Below are 7868 nucleotides of genomic sequence, written 5' to 3'. Positions count from 1 at the left end.
AGATTAAAAACACTGGGACTATTCAGATTGGAAAAGAGAGCACTAAGGTGGGATATGATAAGAGACCTATAAAATCATGAATGGTGTGGAGAAAGTGAATAAAAAACTTTTATTTATCTCTTCATATAACAGAACTAGGGATGACCAAATGAAATTAATAGGCAACAGGTTTAAAATAAACAAAAGGAAGTACTTCTTCACACAACACACAGTCAACCTGTGGAATTAGTTGCCAGGGGATGTTGTGAAGGCCAAAAGTATAACTGGGTTGAAAAAATAATTAGAGAAATTCATGGAGGATAGGTCCATCAATGGTTATTAGTCAAGATGATGAGGGATGCAACCCCATGCTCTGAGCGTTACCAGGTGCTGGGACTGGACGATAGAGGATGGATCACTCAATAATTGCTCTGTTTTATTCATTCTCTTTGAAATATCTAGTCCAGCCACTGTGTAAAGTTAGGATATTGGGCTAAATGGATCATTGGTCTGATGCAGTATGGCCATTCTTATGTAGTCCGGAAATATTGCATCAGATTATCCATAAATTGATACCATCAGTGACAAGTGGCAATGTGTGCTTACTTGTTCTTTGAATCACCTACCTCTTCTCACCAGCATCACCTTTATCTTACCTGGGTTCAGCTTCAGTCAGATGCTCTTCATTGATGTGCTAATTTTTCATAAGCAATGGAATAGCCGGAAGTTGTGCATGTTTTGTGAAGAAAATATAAAGTTGTATGTTTTATACATGCCACTAATATTTCAGACTATTAAATAGTCTTCAACCAATACCTCTGAGTTAGAAAAGTCAGTCTGAGGGGGAGTTTATGGCAGTGGAAAGGGGACACAAATTTACTGCTGCTGGAGACTGAATCTGGCCCATAGAAAAGTGAAAACCTGAAAATATGAAAGGGGAAAAACAAAACTTAAAAACGTGGTAGCACTCATTAATAATAACTATTTTAACACACATTAGGGATGATAGTGAAGGAGAAATCAAAATGGATTGCACACTGAGCTGTAGCTCACGAAAGCTTATGCTCTAATAAATTTGTTAGTCTCTAAGGTGCCACAAGTACTCCTTTTCTTTTTGCGAATACAGACTAACACGGCTGCTACTCTGAAACCTGTGTTCTCCAGGTGCTTGTAACAGCCATAACAGTGGCATAATATGAACAATTAAAATAAGACTCCCTACTACCCAGAAAACAATATTTAAAAAAGATACACAAAAGAGACTTGAGCAACTTTACATTTGATGCTGGAAAGATAATCATATTGGAAATATTACAATTCACTGATGAATACAATAATGTCAGTTTTCTGTTCTTTTAAAAAATATTAGTGAAGTGTATCTGATCATTCAGTTAGGAATATTTAACTTTAATTTCAGTGCTGCTTCATTTTGTCAAGAAATCAGTATAGTGGTAAGAAACTTGTGACCAATGTGTTCATATTAAAGGCTATATTAGGAGCTGTAGGCAAGTGAGAAACTTTGACCTCCCTTCCTTTTTTTCCAGGTCATTTGTATTATTCTGTGAGCAGTTGGTGTTTTGGTTGAGGCACTATGTACTAAAGATGCCAATCCCTACTGCTGTTAATTTTGCTTTTGTCCAATATCCTCTGTTTTGTAACACTTCTGCTGCTTCAGTTGGGTTTCAGACATTTACTTTCATACTCATTTTTGAAGTGTAGTGACACTGCTATATTGAGGATGTCACCTATAGATGAATGATAATCTTGGATACATGTGCATTTGAACTGATAGAAAATGAATAACTGACTTCAAATTCTCCCAAGAGGTGTGGCTTGTACTTGATATAGTGTTACAATTCTAGACACAGAATTGTGTCTATAAAATATTAGGTGAAAAGTAAAAGGGAATGCAATCTTGCCCATCAGAATGCCACATTTGCTACCACAGTAATCTATACTCTTTCTTCTACAATCACAACACATTCATACTTTATTTGCAAATAAGAAGAAAATGATGGGGAAACAGAATGCAGCTGTGCAAGATTTAATTATGGCTCCAATTCTCTGTTTCATCAAGTTTTAACTTGAGTTGCTGATTCATTGACTAAAGTGTTAACTTTTTATATATTTTTAAGTTATAGTTAAGTTGATTGGATAAATTGTTTGCTAGAAACTCAGTGAAAAATCAGGTATCCACATATTGATGAGCTAATTTTGATTTTGGGGAAGACCTCCTACTGGGACAATGTGAGTGCTAGCCAATCAGCATCCCTCTTTACCAGCTGAAATGGTGCCAGAGACTCCCAGAGGGAGGGGCTACCTATTTTCCCTTATTAAGTGTCTCCCTCCCTTGCTACAGGGACTGTCCCCTTTTCATTGCTGACCTCATCAATTTTCCCCACCTGTTGCTGTTGGGTGGCATTTTGGGGTTACACGGGCCATATGCTGTTACATCTGTTGTGCTTGGGAGGCCTACCCCACAGCACACAAAAATCTGCTATTCATACTCCTTACACAGGTATAGGGGTTTTTCTGCAATAGTGGAGCATCAGCACAGAACATTAGTCAGAACAAATTGGTCAAATTTTTTGACATGAAAAGATTTTTTTGTTGTAGCATTGACTTTTTTGTTGGTAAATGAAGTTTCAATAATGATTTGAATAATGTTTTAGATTTTTTTAATGCTATCATTTTTTTTAATGAGTTGGTTACAAATACTTCAAAATGAAAATAATTTTGACTTGATTTGCATAAATAGGTTTTCATTGTTCAACTCATTAGCAGAAGCAAGAGTGGCTATCGGTTGTTATTTCACAAAGCATAGTGAACTCATAATAGATACGAGAATGAGGCAGTGAGGATTTTGAGATGAGCTGTGATGGCATGGGACGAATGACAAGAATAGAGGTAGGTTACTTGACGGCTGAACAATGCGGGATAAGCAGGTAATGATGAAGATGAGAAGATAGAAAGCTCATGCAATGAAAAGAGAAAAGTCACTGAGGGTTTGTCTACACTTAAAACACTTCAGTGGCACAGCTGCACTGCTCTAGCTGTGCTGCTGTAGCACTTCAGTGAAGACACTACCTACTCTGATAGAAAGGCTTCTCCCTTCAGCATAGGTACTCCACCTCCCTGAGAGGCAGTAGTGCTGTCTACACCAGTGGTCTCCAAAGTGGGGTGCGCACACCCCAGGGGGTGCTCAAGACCATCCCTGGGAGTGCGTGGCAGGAGGAGCGCCGCTGAAGGAGTGCTGCTGTCATGGCAGCAGCAGTGCTTCCGGACCTTTGATTCTTCGGCAGCACGCCGGCAGCAGCTCGGCTCTCCCCCCTCCATCTTCAGCAGCACGCCAGCGGCAGCTCTTCTTTGGGGGGGGTTTCTTAGAGCTGGCCCTGGGGCTGCATGATCCAAAAAGTTTGGAGACCACTGGTCTACACCATGGGTTAGGTTGGTTTAACTTGATCTCTTGGGATGTGGATTTTTCATACTACTGAGCAAAATAGTTATACCAATCTAATTTCCTAGTGTAGATCAGGACTGAGAAAAGCCTCAGTGGGTGTGTGAGAAGTTTTGTTCTCTTAGGTGTGAGGTGCTAGGTAAGGGTAGAACTGTGTGATTATTCTCTGTAATGACTGTAAAGAGGGCAGGAATCATTCCTTGTATTTGTCCCCTTGCCCTGGGTATTACTTTGGCATGGCAGCTGCAATTCTTGCTATTTATTTTCTCTATGAAGTAATAATAGAATCTAAGAAATATAGGACTGGAAGGGACTACATGAGGTCATTTAGTACATCCCCCTGCACTGAGGCAGCATTAAATATGCCTAGACCATTCCAGACAGGTGTTTGCATAACCTGTTCTTAAAACCTCCAATGACAGGGATTCCACAAACTCCCTCGCTAACCTCTTCCAATACTTAATTATCCTTGAAGTTAGAAAGTTTTCCTAATATCTAACATAAATCTACCTTGGTTCAAATTGAGCCAATTAATTCTTGGACATGGAGAACAATTGATCATCTTTGAAAACTGTTTTGTGCACCCCCAGCCTTCTCTTCTCTACACTAAACATGCTCAATTCTTTCTTTCCTCTTAGCTCATGTTTTCTAAACCTCTTATCATTTTTGTTGCTCTGCTATGGACTCTCCAATTTGTCCATTCTTTCTTAAAGTGTGGCTCCCCAAACAGATCACAGTACTCCAGCTGAGGCCTCACCCGTTCTGAGTAGAGCAGAACAGATACCTCCAATGTCTTACAAATCACATTCCTGTTAGTATACCCCAGAATGATATTAACCTTTTCACAACTGCATCCCATTGTTGACTCATATTCAATTTGTGTTCCACTATAATCCCAGCTCCTTTTTTACAGTACCACTGCCTAGCCAATTATTACTCATTTTGTATTTGTGCATTTGATTTTTCCTTCCTAAGAGTAGTACTTTGAACGTATCTTTCTTGAATTTCATCTTACTGTTTTCAGACTGTCTCCAATTTATCTAGATCATTTTGAACACTAATCCTGCCCTCCAAAAGAGCTTGCAACCCCTCCTAGCCTGATATCATCTACATATTTTGTAAGTGTAGCTTTACTCCATCATCCAAGTTGTTAATTAAGATATTGAATAGTACCAGATCCAGAACAGACCCCCGCAGGACCCCTCATTAGCTCTTTTGGCCACAGTGTCACACTGGGAGCTCTTGTTCAGCTGATTACCACCGTGACTTCCAAATCTTTTTCAGAGTCACTGCTTCCCAGGATAGCCTGTTGAGAGTCTTTGGGTTAAGTTTAGAAGCAAGAGCAACACGGGTGATGTCGTGGTGGGCGTGTGCTATAGATCACCAGACCAGGAGGATGAGGTAGACGAGGCTTTCTTCAGACAATTAACTGAAGTTTCCAGAACACAAGCCCTGATTCTAATGGGGAACTTCATAAATTCATAGATACTAAGGTCAGAAGGGACCATTCTGATCATCTAGTCTGACCTCCTGCACAGCGCAGGCCACAGAATCTCACCAACCCACTCCTACGAAAAACCTCACCTATGTCTGAGGTATTGAAGTCCTCAAATCATGGTTTAAAGACTTCAAGGAGCAGAGAAGCCTCCCTCAAGTGACCCGTGCCCCATGCTACAGAGGAAGGCGGAAAACCTCCAGGGCCTCTCCAATCTGCCCTGGAGGAAAATTCCTTCCCGACCCCAAATATGGTGATCAGCTAAACCCTGAGCATATGGGCAAGATTCACCAGCCAAATACTACAGAAAATTCTTTCCTAGGTAACTCAGATCCCATCCATCTAATATCCCATCTCAGGAGGTTAGTCCTATTTACCCTGAATATTTAAAGATCAATTACTTACCAAAATCACATTATCCCATCTCCTCCATAAACTTATCGAGTAGAATCTTAAAACCAGATAGATCTTTTGCCCCCACTGCTTCCCTTGGAAGGCTATTCCAAAACTTCACTCCTCTGATGGTTAGAAACCTTCGTCTAATTTCAAGTCTAAACTTCCTGGTGGCCAGTTTATACCCATTTGTTCTTGTGTCCACATTGGTGCTGAGCTTAAATAATTCTTCTCCCTCTCCTGTATTTATCCCTCTGATATATTTATAGAGAGCAATCATATCTCCCCTCAACCTTCTTTTAGTTAGACTAAACAAGCCAAGCTCCTTAAGTCTCCTTTCATAAGACAAGTTTTCCATTCCTTGGATCATCCTAGTAGCCCTTCTCTGTACTTGCTCCAGTTTGAATTCATCCTTTTTAAACATGGGAGACCAGAACTGCACACAGTATTCCAGGTGACTTCAATCACCCAGACATCCACTGGGAGAGCAATACAGCAATGCACAAACAATCCAGGATGTTTTTGGAGAGTGTTGGGGACAACTTCCTGGTGCAACTACTGGAGGAACCAACCAGGAGCCATTCTCCTCTTGACCTGCTGCTTACAAACAGGGAAGAATTAGTAGGAGAAGTAAAAGTGGGTAGCAGTGATCATGAGATGGTTGAATTCAGGATCCTACAAAAGGAAGAAGGGAGAGTAGCAACATACGGACCCTGGACTTTAGAAAAGCAGACTTAGACTCCCCTAGGGAACTAATGGGCAGGATCCCCTGGGAGCCTAATATGAGGAGGAAAGGAGTCCAGGAAATCTGGCTGTATTTTAAAGAAGCCTTATTGAGGACACAGGAATAAAGCATACCAATGTGTAGAAAGAATAGTAAATATGGCAGACTACCAGCTTGGCTTAACAGTGAAATCTTCTATGAGCTTAATGGGAAAAGGAAGTTTACAAGAAGTGGAAACTTGGTCAGATGACTAGGGAGGAGTATACAAATATTGCTCGAGCATGCAGGGGTGTTAATCAGGAAGGCCAAAACAACAACTGGAGTTGCAGCTAGCAAGGGACGTGAAGAGTAACAAGAATGGTTTCTGCATGTATGTTAGAAACAAGAAAAAGGTCAGGGAAAGTGTGGTACCCTTAATGAAAGGGGGAGGAAACCTAGTGACAGATGATGTGGAAAAAGCTGAAGTACTCAATCCTTTTTTTTGCCTCAGTCTTCATAGACAAGGTCAGCTCCCACACTGTTGTCCTGGGCAACACAGTATGGGAGGAGGTGAGCAGCCCTTAGTGGCAAAAGAACAGGCTAAGGACTATTTAGGAAAGCTGGACATGCACAAGTCCATGGGTCCAGATCTAATGCATCTGAGGTTGCTGAGGGAATTGGCTGATGTGATTGCAGAGCCATTGGCCATTATCTTTGAAAACCAGTGGCAATCGGGGAGGTCCTGGCCGATTGGAAAAAGGCAAATATAGTGCTCATCTTTAAAAAAGAGAAGAAGGAGAACCTGAGAAACTACAGACCAGTCAGCCTCACATCAGTCCCTGGAAAAATCATGGATCAAGGAAACCATTTTGAAGCACTTGGAGGAGAGAAATGTGATTAGGAACAGTCAACATGGATTCAGTAAGGGCAATTCATGCCTGACCAACCTGATTGCCTTCTATAATGAGATAACTGGCTTGGTGGATATGGGGAAAGCAGTGGATGTAATGTATCTTGACTTTAGCAAAGCTTTGGATACAGTGTCCCACAGTAAGCTAAGAAAGTATGGATTGAATGAATGGACTATAAGGTGGATAGAAAGCTGGCTAGATTGTCGGGCTCAACAGGTAGTGATCTATGTCTAGCTGGCAGCTGGTATCAAGTGGAGTGGCCCAGGAGTCGGTTTTGTTCAACATCTTTATTAATGATCTGGACAATGGGATAGATTGCACCCTCAGCAAATTCACAGATGACACTAAGCTGCCGGGAGAAGTAGATACGCTGGAGGGTAGGGACAGGGTCCAGAATGACCAAGACAAATTGGAGGATTCAGCCAAAAGAAATCTGATTAGGTTCAACAAGGACAAGTGCAGAGACCTGCACTTTGGATGGAAGAATCCCATGTACCACTGCAGTCTGCGGATCGACTAGCTAAGTGTCAGTTCTGCAGAAAAGGACCTGGGGATTACAGTGGATGAGAAACTGGATATGAGTCAACAGTGTGCCCTTGTTGCCAAGAAAGCTAATAGCATATTGGGCTGCATTAGTAGGAGCACTGCTAGAAGATCAGGGGAAGTGATTATTCCCATCTATTCAGCACTGGTGAGGCCACATCTGGAGTATTGCGTCCAGTGTTGGGCCTCCCAGTACAGAAAGGATGTGGACAAATTGGAGAGAGTCCAGCAGAGGGCAACAAAAATTATCAGGGGGCTGGGTCACATGACTTACCAGGAGAGGCTGGGGGAAACTGCGCTTGTTTAGTCTGTAGAAGAGAAGAGTGAAGGGGGATTTGATAGCAGCCTTCAACTACCTGAAGGGGGATTCCAAAGACAATGGAGCTT

The sequence above is a fragment of the Dermochelys coriacea genome, chromosome 2, assembly GCF_009764565.3.
Source record: "Dermochelys coriacea isolate rDerCor1 chromosome 2, rDerCor1.pri.v4, whole genome shotgun sequence".
NCBI classification, from domain to species: Eukaryota; Metazoa; Chordata; order Testudines; family Dermochelyidae; genus Dermochelys; species Dermochelys coriacea.
Note: the sequence above shows the minus strand (reverse complement) of the source record.